Source organism: Crinia signifera, chromosome 1 (assembly GCF_055691185.1).
Source record: "Crinia signifera chromosome 1, ASM5569118v1, whole genome shotgun sequence".
In the NCBI taxonomy this organism is placed as follows: Eukaryota; Metazoa; Chordata; class Amphibia; order Anura; family Myobatrachidae; genus Crinia; species Crinia signifera.
Window position 1 is genome coordinate 398505630 of NC_139217.1, and position 12585 is coordinate 398518214.

General features: G+C 46.9%; 1 long non-coding RNA gene across 1 annotated transcript in view; it reads left to right on the forward strand.

Moving 5' to 3' along the window:
- The window catches only part of LOC146015208 (uncharacterized), an 85175-nt gene extending 72815 nt beyond the window's left edge, over positions 1–12360 (forward strand). Inside the window, exons 5-6 of the long non-coding RNA XR_014448146.1 lie at positions 11157–11257; positions 11472–12360. This is a non-coding gene — a long non-coding RNA (uncharacterized LOC146015208). The remainder of the gene's footprint in view (positions 1–11156; positions 11258–11471) is intronic.
- The last annotated feature ends 225 nt before the right edge of the window (positions 12361–12585 follow it).

The following is a 12585-nucleotide window of genomic DNA, read 5'->3' on the forward strand; positions in this document are numbered from 1 at the left end:
ATATGTTGGGATTGCTATTACATGACCTAACTTATATAAAACTGTTACTTTTCCTTTTCCTGGTTAGAAACCTTGAGCTAAATGAAAATGGCAGCAGATTGCAATGCCGGGTGTGACCCGGCTACGCCCAGGATCCGGCACTTTCGCAATAAACCTGGGTCACCCATTATACAGAGGGCAACCCAGGTTTAACCCTTCTTATAACAGGGTCAAATTGCCGGGTTGGTCGACCCAGGTTATTAGGTGCTTTCACACCGCACCTGGACCAGGGGCAACCCGGCAAAGACCCAGCTGTTACCCAGATTAGTTTTGAGATCTGAAAGTAGTATACCTTGTCTGCTGTTCCTCCTTTGATTGTATCAAATTGTCTTTCATCCACGACCACATTATCTCTAATTTTCGCCGTCCTCGTCATCACTGAAACAGCTCTTCCTGTCTGATAGCTCTCTCTCTTTACATTTGGTGGTTTCTTCCTTTACCACACCCCATGTGCTAACTGGTAAGGCACATCCTTCCTCTTGTTCCTTTTTCCAGTTCTAACCCCGGAACCCTCCTACTTCTTTGATGGCCATTCTGTCCTCAGCTGTGAACTGTTTGATATCATACACTTCCCCCTCCCTCTTTCTTACCTCCACCTGCTATCATTTAGCCACTCCCTTCCACCATTACCCCAACACTCTGAATGACCCGTCCCTTTGCTAAGCACATCTTTGACCTTGCTCTTGACCTTGACTTTTCTCTTCAGTGTACTATCTCCCACAGGGGACAAATGCCACCCCCCTTACCCCTGTTGCCACTTGCTGCTGCTGCCACCTCTTTCACCCGGACACGCAGCTGTCTGCGGTGACCGGTCCCCGCGCTCAGCTCCAGCTATAATGAAAAATCTCCCAGACAAAATGTCCACCGCCTTACAGCAGACCATTTTTTTGGGATGCTAGAGGAGGACGCCGCCTCCTCTAGCATCCAAAAAAAGGTCTGCTATAAGGGGGCGGACATTTTGTCTGGGAAATTTTGCATTATAGCTGGAGCTGAGCCAGGAGGAGCGCGGGGACTGGTCACCGTAGACAAGTAGAGCAGAGCTGCATGTACGGGTTAGAGGCGGCGGCAAGCGGCAACTAGGGTAAGGCAGGCAGCAGCGGAACAGACCCCCGGCGCCCACACTTTACTCAGCGCCTCCCCGCTGCTGCAGGGTCTGCGGGGCTATTGTTACGCCACTGCTCTCTCACCTCTTCTTTTCCTGCCATAACTAAGCATTGTGGGACATGGGCACAACCATGTGATATAGTGGTCACGAATCAGAACTTTTTTTTTTTGCATGATGAAAAACTGAGGAATTAGTAGTTTTCCTGGCAATGCTTTGGCTACTGCAGCATGGCCACAGTCACTGCAACAAGGGCACACACTTTTTTGGTGCACATCTGCACAGATTTTGTTTTCCTAAAATGCAGAATGGGGCAGTGTGTACGTGTGAGGGGGGGGGGGTTGTTTGCTTTTTTTACTGTTTGCACTGGGAGCCAAATTGTCTACAAATGGCCTTAAACTCACAATGCACCAACACCACTCAGATACATTTTCCAGAATTCCTCCTCTTCTTAAGGAAATTCTGTAAGTGTTGAATACAGAGTGGATATTTCACATCCATTAAAAAATCCATCACAAACATTAACATTCAGCAATATACAATATTAAACATGGCCAGGAAATTCATGTAACAACTGTATTAACAACCTCCATTAAAGCTATAACATCTAGTAAAAACTGTCTATTATATAGTTGCATATGTTTAAAGCTTTATTGGCAAATGCTAATGCAATTAATCCTTGCATTTCCTGCACATACTAATATTGTATTTTGTCAGTAGTGGCTGCTGTCGATGCGCTACAGCACTGACCACACATTGCATAGTGGCTGGTGGTTAAAACTTATAAACATACATGTAATCCAGCGGGATATGCGTTAGGGTAAATGTCTGAGGAGTCCCTGGCGAGTACCAAAGCCAGAGTTATGCACAATACAATATATGAGCCCAAGGCTTCATGTGGGAGTTATACTGCAGAATATACTGCTGGTAATTTGGGGAGTTTTCATAAGAAATGTGCGGGAAAGGTAGCCAGGTGAGTCACTGCCTCACCTGCCATAAACATTTTACTCCAGAATTTTGACAATAAAAATTATTAGAATCATACAAATAAGACATTTTTAACATATTCTTTGTATTTTCCATATAATTTATATATTCAAAACTCCAGCATATTGTATATGTGAGTATGCCAGGAAAGGTTCTGCCTCACCTGCTTCACCCCACCACATGCCACTGATGTAATATTGTCAAATATATATCTATACGTCTAGTGTCTATGAGTCTCCAAAACACTGCCATCTTCTGGCAGAGAGTGAAACTACATCTCTTTCTCACAAATGCACAAACACAGAAAGTAGCAGACTAGCTTTCGAAGCTTTTGCTTCAAACTGGCTTACTAATATGTACTACATATACTAGTGTCCTGTTCCTGTGACCAGCATCCCTGTGCCCTTCACAGCAAATACTGCAGCTACCCCCAGATAGATGTAAAACTAGCCAATGGGAGTCTAGCAGTTGGCTTATAGAGGAAGGAGAAGTGAACCAGAATGTTCAAGGTCGACAGGTACAAAATGTTGACACTTGTTTATTTTTTATGTTTTTCGGATATATGATTAATTCCCTATCCATGTGGACATCGATTGGGAACCTGTGGCAAGCAAAGTGAGCCGGCAAGAGCCTCCATTTGTACTGATGCGGAAATATACAATAGTTGCCCCTCCCCTCCCCCCTTCAAAAAAAAGTGTCAACCATTTTTATGTTGACCATTATCATGTCGACCTTTTAACTATATCAACCTTTTGTACCTGTTGATCTTAACTACTGTCGACCTTTCATGTGTTGACATTTTAGGGTAAATTTAGCAACCAATCAGATTTTACTTTGCCTTTCTGTACCACGCCCAGGCAAGTAACACTGACATAACACTACAGTTCATCTATGCCACCCTCTGTCAGGGGATGGAACTACGGAAAGTAAGATAAAAGCTTCTAGAGAATTTTATTTGTACCCCAATAAAGTTGTTGGGGGAAATTTACGAAGATGTGAGTGGTATTTCACATGGGATGTTGCTATGGGCAACCAACCAGATACTATCTATTATCTTCTAGAAGGTGCTAAAAAAATTAGAAGTAGAGAGACATTTAACCCCTTGACTGGTAGGTTTTGCTGGGGCAGGACACACCTACCAGGGCAGGTTTGTCCTGCCGCAGCAAAACCAACCACAGGGGCAAGCCCCATCCCCCCCCCCTCACCTCTGCTCCGGCATTAGTACGTTAGTACCCCGGAGCTTCCCTGCCGCCGCTAGTGTCCCGCTGCCTTAGCCGCCGGCCTGTCAGATTCAGCAGTGACGTCGGCGACAGGCTGGGGGATGTTCGCGGCGGCTCGGGAGGACTCGGGTGCCTGAGCGCTCCCGAGCCGCCCCGAACATTCCCGAGCGGGGTTAGAAGAGCTCCGGCTTGTGATCGCCGGAGCACAGGTGATGGAGGGTTGGGGGGGGGGTGATTAGGGAGGGGGGGCTCTAGAGGTGCTGGGCCAGTGGTGCACACCTGGACACCACTAGCGCGCACCTATTTCATATTTGTGGTATGCCCGGAAATTTTCTGGGACAGGCCTCTGCGGCAGCGCAGCTGAGCCTGGAAAATTTCCGGGCATACCACTCAAGGGGTTAATAGGGTACAAATTTTTTTTTTGGGGGGGGGGGGGGGGCGATTTTTTTTGCAAAAATTTCCGAATTCGCATATTTTTCATAAATTGACAACTTATTGGGATGCGCATTGGTGCAAAAATCTTTTTGCTGCGAATTCGCACATTCAGAAGTGGCGATTTCTCAATTCGCATCCAGATGTTTTCCCATTGAAAAATATAGAAATCGCCAATTTAATGGTGTGCGAATTTGGAAATCGCCCCCAAAAATTCTAAAGATCGCCAATAAAGTAGACCAGGTTCTGACTGGCGAATTTGACAGAACAATGCATAGATCATTGAGATCTGTGTATGGTTCTGTGTTAAAATATGTGTAAAAGTAAAAATACTTTTACTCATTGTGCCGAACCTGGCTCCAAAAATACGGGGGACAAAAAGCGTAGGGGTCCCCCGTATTTTGAAACCAGCACCGGGCTCCAACAGCCAGCGGTGTCATGCCACAGCCGGGGGACACTTTTTACATAAGGTCCCCTGGTCGTACCATGAGCACCGTGGCTGCTCAGCCTTTGACGGGGTACCTGGGGGAGTGGGTCCCCATCCCCCCCAAGGCCTCACCCATCCAGGGCTGAAGCCCGGGGCTGTCACCAGCGTCCGTGGGCTTTGGATGCCAGCCTGATTGGGTTAGCTCATTCATACATAACATTGCTTTATACAGGTGAACTACAAGTGCCAGCAGCCCTCCCCCGCATGCTGGGACTTGGTGAACCACAAGTCCCAGCATGCGGGGCATTAATTGGCCCGCTGGGGCTTGTAGTCCACCTGTAAAAAGAATGTTAAAATAAAAAATACACACAGAGAAAAGTACAACTTTATTACATACACGCACACCTCACTTTTACATCAATATACTTACAAAACCAGGGTCCAGCGCTGCCTCCCACCTCCGCAGCCAGCTCACCCCGCACTGACAGCTAGATGTGAGAGGGACACTGGTGCCTCCCCCTCCACTACCTGATAGTGGACCTCTGCTGCCTCTAACTCTGGCACCTCTGCCTCTCACCTCTGCACCTCTCATCACTGCTCTCTCCATTGTCTGCTCCGTACTTCCTATCAAAACTCAAAATGGCCCCTGTGCCCCCTTATATAGGGTCTGTGATGCATAATTTAGTAGACTTTGATGGCCCAATAACTTAGGAGGTTGTAAGGAGTGGCAAGGTAGTGTAGTAAATCACATTCCTGTTGGTCACAAAATCGCACATGACCAGAGCCGGAAATCGCACTTTTTTAGCGTTTTAACTCACCTCATATCGCACAATATCGCATTTTTTGTCTGTCAATTCACATCACATAAAAAATGCGAATTCACAGCAAAAATACGATTTAAAAAAAATGCGATATAGTGCGATCTTCACCTAAATCGCACATTTAAAAAAAATCGCACTTCACTAAATCTCCCCGTAGTTTCTGATTGGTTGCCCATAGCAACATCCAATGTGAAATACAACTCACATCTTATACCCCTTTTACACCAGAGGTTGGACCCGGGATATTGCCGCTCCAGTCCGGGGCCCGGTGTAAATGGTCTGAAAAAAAATAACGCGGGTACTGTTCCCCGGTAATCTGACCCGGCAAATGTTCAGGGTCGGACACGGGGCTTATCCGGGCTCAGGGTGGTGTAAATGGTCATTATCCGGGTTATTTGGTGGGGAGAAGGGCGCAAAGAGCTGATTGGTGCTTCTGAGGCTCTGGCAGATGATGTCATCGGTACTTGTGGATTATCACGGCTCCCATCGCATCGCATATATAGTGGCATGCGATGGGATGAGATTTTTGCAGTTTTTTACCGTTTTTTTTACAAAATCGCATGCGTTTTTTAACAGAAAACCATCCAAATGCATTGAAATTAGTATGAAACATGTTCAATGGCCCCCAAATGTCATTTTTGAGGCTGTACCACCCCCACTATCAATGCGAACCCGAAGCGTGGGGCGGCGGTACTCGTCCTATGACCTTTTCATGCCCCCACTATCCACGTCGGCGTGGAGCTGAGAATAGAAAGTGTGGCGAGCGCAGCGAGCCACCGAGCCCGAAGCATGGCGAGCGCAGCAGACACCTGTGAAGCCCACGAGGGGACGCGTATACCTGTGAAGGTATCCGTGTCCCCTCGCGGGGCTCGCTGCGCTCGCCACGCTTCGGGCTCGGTGGCTCGCTGCGCTCGCCACACTTTCTATTCTCAACTCCACGCCGACGTGGATAGTGGGGGTATGAAAAGGTCGTAGGACGCGTACCACCGAGCCCGAAGCATGGCGAGCGCAGCAGACACCTGTGAAGCCCACGAGGGGACGCGTATACCTGTGAAGGTATCCGTGTCCCCTCGCGGGGCTCGCTGCGCTCGCCACGCTTCGGGCTCGGTGGCTCGCTGCGCTCGCCACAATTTCTATTCTCAACTCCACGCCGACGTGTATAGTGGGGGTATGAAAAGGTCGTAGGACGCGTACCGCCGCCCCTCGCGGGCTCGCGCCGCTCGCCACGTTTCGTGTTCGCGTTGATAGTGGGGGTGGAACAGCCTCAAAAATGACATTTGGGGGCCAGTGAACATGTTTTATACTAATTTCAATGCATTTGGATGCTTTTCTGTTAAAAATCGCATGCGATCAAACCGCATGCGATGCGATCGTATGCGATGCGATCGCATGTGATGCGATTTTCCCCCGTGCGATGGCCATCGTGGGAGCCGTGATACTCCACAAGTACCATGTCATCTGCCGGAGACCCGCTCAGGGCACATGGAGCAGCGCAGCAGCAGCGGAAGCAGCATTACCATGCTGTTTGCAGCTTGTACTCTACACTACAGCAACAGTCTGTGCTGGATGCACTCTCCTCAGTGTGTTTACAGCCTCATCTGCAGCAATACACGCTAGCTGTCACGCAGTGTGTCCCACAGCATCACCCTCAGCCTGACTATTTGGCAGACCCCAAACCTGACCTGCACCATCATGTCCATGTCCACTACATCCAACTGGTCTAATAAGAAGGTACGTGAGCTCCTGCAAATCAGGGCAGATGAGGAGATTCAGCATCAGATGACCGGCACTGTTCGGGACGCGGTGGTGTATCGCAATATTGTGGACTTGCTGGAATCCAGAGGTATCCATCGCAAGCAACAGCAGGTTGTAAATAAATTGAAATCTCTGAGGAAGCAGTTCAACAAATTGACTGACCAGAAGCGCAAGAAAAGCGGTGCAGCTAGGCCCTATTGGGTACACTATGACCTGTGCTACAGTGCATTTGGGAACACGGCACTCTGCAACCCAGTAGCCCTGTCCTCCTCCATAGCACCGCATTGCAGCCAGATGGACAATAGCCAGGACGTACCGACTACCAGGGGCGGATTGGCCCACCGGGAAACCGGGCCGTTTCCCGGTGGGCTGGCACATATTGTAGCATAAGTGGCCGCCCTAACTACCTACGCCCGGCCGCAGCAGCTAGCGTCTCCGTCTCATGCTGGGCTGCGGCACTGTGCCCAGATTAAAGATGGCCGCGGCCAGCATCGCATCCACCCAAAGCCAAAATGGCCACGGGAGGGCTGGTGCGCATGCGTCGGTGCACTCAGCTGCTCCCGCGGTCCGTAGGATGGCTGCGCTGGCGCTGCCCCACGTGATCCATCCCAGCAACGCGCAGGGCTGGATGAGATCTGATGGGCGGCGGGGACAGCGGCGGCAGGAGCAGGAGAATCTGAGCAGGCAGCCAGGCAGCGGTAATTATTTCTATTTCAACATGATCTCTCATCTGCATTAATATGTTATTTTATGCCATGGAGAATTTACAGATACTGGAAGATGACAGGCTTCCTCTGCAAGATCATCTGCCTTTTTTTCTGATGGTCACATAATAATAATGAATAATACAGCCTGTCTCAGTGAAGTGTGTGTGTGTGTGTGTGTGTGTGTGTGTGTGTGTGTGTGTGTGTGTGTGTGTGTGTGTGTGTATATATATATATATATATATATATATATATATATATATATATATATATATATATATATGTATGTGTATATATATATATATATATATATACATATATATATATCAAGAAGGGTCCTGACACTTGTCCTGAGTCCAACAACTACTTTGGTTGCTTTTCCACCCCAGCCGGGAAAATTATGCGAAAAAGTGTCAGTGTGCGTCATATGTTTAATGGCATCATGGTGTGGGGCATACGTGTAATGGGCATCACGGTGAGCGGCATATGTATAATGGGCATCACGGTGTGTGCCATACGTATAATGGAGCATCACGGTGTGCAGCATACGTATAATAGGCATCATGGTGTGCGGCATATGTATAATGGGCATCACGGTGTGTGGCATATGTATAAGAGGCATCACAGTGTGTGGCATATGTATAATGGGCATCACGGTTTGCGGCATATGTATAATGGGCATCACGGTGTGCGGCATATCTGTAATGGCCATCACGGTGTGGGCCATATGTATAATGGAGCATCACGGTGTGTGGTATATGTATAATGGGCATCACGGTGTGCGGCATATGTATAATGGGCATCACGGTGTGTGGCATATGTATAATGGGCATCACGGTGTGCGGCATATGTATAATGGGCATCACGGTGTGTGGCATATGTATAATGGGCATCACGGTGTGCGGCATATGTATAATGGGCATCACGGTGTGCGGCATATGTATAATGGGGCATCACGGTGTGCGGCATATGTATGATGGAGCATCACGGTGTGTGGCATACAATGTATAATGGCATCAGGGTGTGCAGCATACGTATAATGGAGCATTATGGTGTGTGGTATATGTATAATTGGCATCACGGTTTGTGGCATATGTATAATGGGCATTATGGTGTGTGGCATATGTATAATGGAGCATCACGGTGTGCGGCATACGTATAATGGGCATCATGGTGTAGGGCATATGTATAATGGCATCAGGGTGTGCAGCATATTATAATGGAGCATCACGGTGTGGGGTATATGTATAATGGGCATCACGGTGTGTGGCATATGTATAATTGGCATATGTATAATTGGCATATGTATATTATATGTATAATAAAAAAAGAACGTTTAAAAAATAAAAATATATTGTAACCAACTGAGGATCGAACTACTGATACTGAGATAGGGAAGCCGTGCCTCTACACGTTAGGCCACTGTTGCCTCTGAATATAGTGATAGCAGATGGTGAGTATGGCTTCTGCACCAATCACATACAGTTCATGACCATACAGTACGTCACTGCGGCTGCGAATAAAATAAAATAACTCTGTCCGTAAAGTAAGGACAAAATCCGTAGTGTAAAGTATGATACTGTAGGTCCTCAAATAATGTTTTAAGTAGTCATCCAGCAATAGCTAAGGTTAGCATGGCTTCTGTACCAATTACATAAATGACCTACGTAGCTGCTTCTGCGAATAAATACTGTACTAACACTCTGTCCGTAAAGTAAGGACAAGATCCGTAGTGAAAAGTGGCTGGTTAGCAATGGTTAGCGAATTTAATCCCGAAACACGGTCCTCAAGGCAAGGAATTTTACCTGAAAAGCTAAATCTATTTTGCGAAAAAAAAACGTTCTCTGTAGCGCAGTATGTATGGGTATTAACTATCGTGTTACATGGAGGCCTGCCATTGTGAATTTTTGTTTGTGGAAAAGTCCGAAAGAATTTGATAAGCACCAACTACTGTAACTACAGTACCTGTATTGGTTTTAAAAAAAAAAAACGTTTAAAAAATAAAAATATATTGTAACCAACTGAGGATCGAACTCCTGATACTGACATAGTGCAGCTGTGCCTCTACCCGTTAGGCCACTGTTGCCTGAGATTATAGTACACGCAGGTGGTTAGCATGGCTTCTGCACCAATCACATACAGTTCATGACCATACAGTACGTCACTGCGGCTGCGAATAAAATAAAATAACTCTGTCCGTAAAGAAAGGACAAAATCCGTAGTGTAAAGTATGATACTGTAGGTCCTCAAATAATGTTTTAAGTAGTCATCCAGCAATAGCAAAGGTTAGCATGGCTTCTGTACCAATTACATAAATGACCGTACATAGCTGCTTCTGAGAATAAATACTGTACAAACACTCTGTCCGTAAAGTAAGGACAAGATCCGTAGTGAAAAGTGGCTGTTTAGCAAAAATCCGTAGCGTAAAGTCTTAACGTGGAGCATTAGTCACCCAGTGGTTAAACTATGTATTGCATGGCGTGGTACATAACGCAGGACATAACGCGATCTGCAACTCGCGAGTCAGAGCCCCAAAAAGCGCGTTGTAAACCACGATGTACTTGGGCATAACTGTATGTATAATGGGCATCACGGTGTGAGGCATATGTATAATGGGCATCATGGTGTGTGGCATATGTATAATGGGCATCACGGTGCGTGGCATATGTATAATGGGCATCACTGTCTACCCTCCCTGCATCCTCCACAACTTTGTGAATACCCTCCCTGCATCCTCTGCCACTCTGCATTCCCCCTCCTACCCTGCATCTTGTGCCACCATGCCCCCCTCACACTCTGCGTCCTGTGCCACCCTGTGTAAATCCTCCATCACTTCGTTCTCAGCCACCCTCTTTCCCGCCTCCGACCCTCCCTGCATCCTCCTCCACCCTGCCACTCTACTCTCACCCCTCGTCACCCCCTTCTCACCCTTCATTACCAACCCCTCTCACCCTGTGTCTTCTCATTCCGTTGCATAATGTGAACTTTAGCTTTTTATTTTTACGCATTCTGTGTGGCATTTTGTGAATTTTGGATCATTCCATGTGTCATAATGTGAATATTGGCTCATACTGTGTGGCATAAGGTGTACAGGTTTTTTGATAGAAAAAAGGGCCCTCTTGTTATGGTGCATAATGTGTTCAAGGGAGGTGGCCCATACTCAGTGTCCCACGGCGCGGGGGGGGGACAGTTGGGAGACCCCCCTGTCACCCCCCCTGTCTCTATCTCCCCAGCCCCACATGCTCCAGAATAGACCCTGCACGCATGCGCCTATTCTGCAGCCTGAGGGGCTGGGTACATAGCCAGCAGCTCAGAGAGCCACTAGCCATGCCCCCCCATAGCGGCAAAAATTGGGCGTGGCCTCATTGAAATAGACCACACCCCATATCGGTAGGCCACGCCTCCCCAAAAAATCGGGCGCGCCTATGGCGCGCAACAACCCCTGCCCCCCCCCCATTTGGGGCTGCTTCAAGCTATTTCCCGGGCTGCTTTTAACTCCCAATCCACCCCTGCCGACTACCCACGCTTCCCAGCTGTCCACTTCATTCTCACCGGCTTCTGAAGCCACGCAGATTTCAGCACACATGAGCCCCGCTTCACAATTGCTGTTTGGTGATGATGGTGCAGCAGAGAATACTGTATGATGGATTCTTCAATGCATTCTGACAGCGTCCAAGCGGCCATAGATGATGTTGTGGAAGCAAACAGTCAGAAGGCGCTCCACAGTCAGACGGTGCTCCCCAATCCAAGCACTCCATTACGTTCTAATTGTAAGTAGACATTCTATATATTTACACCCATTTCACATAGTAAAAACACCCAACGTGGGGTTAGGGTAGGATGAGGCCCAGTATCTGTTGCACAATGTTGCTAGCATGCAGGTGGAAGAAGGCCACTAACACATTTTGGCAAACAAAATGGCTGTTTTAATATAACACTTGACATGGAAGTGTCTAATGTGATTGTTTTTTTTTTTTATTACAGTGTACAGGGTTCCTGCCAAAAAGAAAAAGCTTAATCGGTCTGAACTAGCGGCTAAAGCGATGACATCGGTGATAGTGGAACATCTACGCCAATTGGATACTGATGTCCAAGCAAAGGAGGATGCTCGCAAGGACAAATATTTGGAAGCTGAGAGGCAGAACCAGCAGGCATTTATGCATCAATTGATGGCTATGCAAGATAGGCAAATGTCCTTTTTAGAACGTACATTTTCTGGTGCTTTCACACACCCTGCACCACATCCCCACCCCCCCCCTCTATTTTAATGATCATATGGGTTGGGTGGGTAGTTACCCACCCAACCCATATGATCATTACAATAGAGGGGTCAGTTTCAATCCTGGCACGTCTACTAACACCCAACCAAACCAACCGCCACCAGAATACAGAGGGCCCAATTTTAACTTTGGCAATAGTGCTGCTAGTAATGACCCGCAAATCCTAGATTCCCCAGAATTTTCTGTGTACCGGAATTTGAGCTAAGGTTTCAACTTTTAGACTTAAATTATTGTTCAAAAAGGTTGCACTTTTCTTATTTTTCCTAAAATCTTTCGAAAGGTTGCACTCATGTTTTTGAAATCTTTAGAAAGGTTGCACTTTATTACTTATATTTGTGTGATTCCCTATAGGAGCAGTCACCATTTTATACAGTGTCCTATGATGTTAAACTGTATGGGCACAAAGTTTTACAATTGTTCGCTATTCCCAGTTGGACTCTCATATCTTTGTCTTTCATTATGAATAACATCTATAAAAAAGATGTGAAATGTATGTATAGTTTGATGCATATTTTCAGCATAATAAAGCAAACAACTGGAAGATTAATAACTGATTTTTATTTTAAATCATCCCCCCCTTTTCCCTTTCTTGTGACCTCATCTCAAACAGCCCAAAAGGTCTGTTTTTAATGACAGCAGCAAGGAAAGACAGGGCTGATCCGTTTTCAGTGTAAATGGGCATTAAACGGGAATAACCTGGATTGAAGTGCAGTGTAAATGGGGTCTGAGGCAGGGCATGCCCTGGCAATTTCCCGTGTTCAATTTCCTGGGTCCTACCCGGTATTCTGGTGTAAAAGTGGTATAAGTAAATTTCCCCC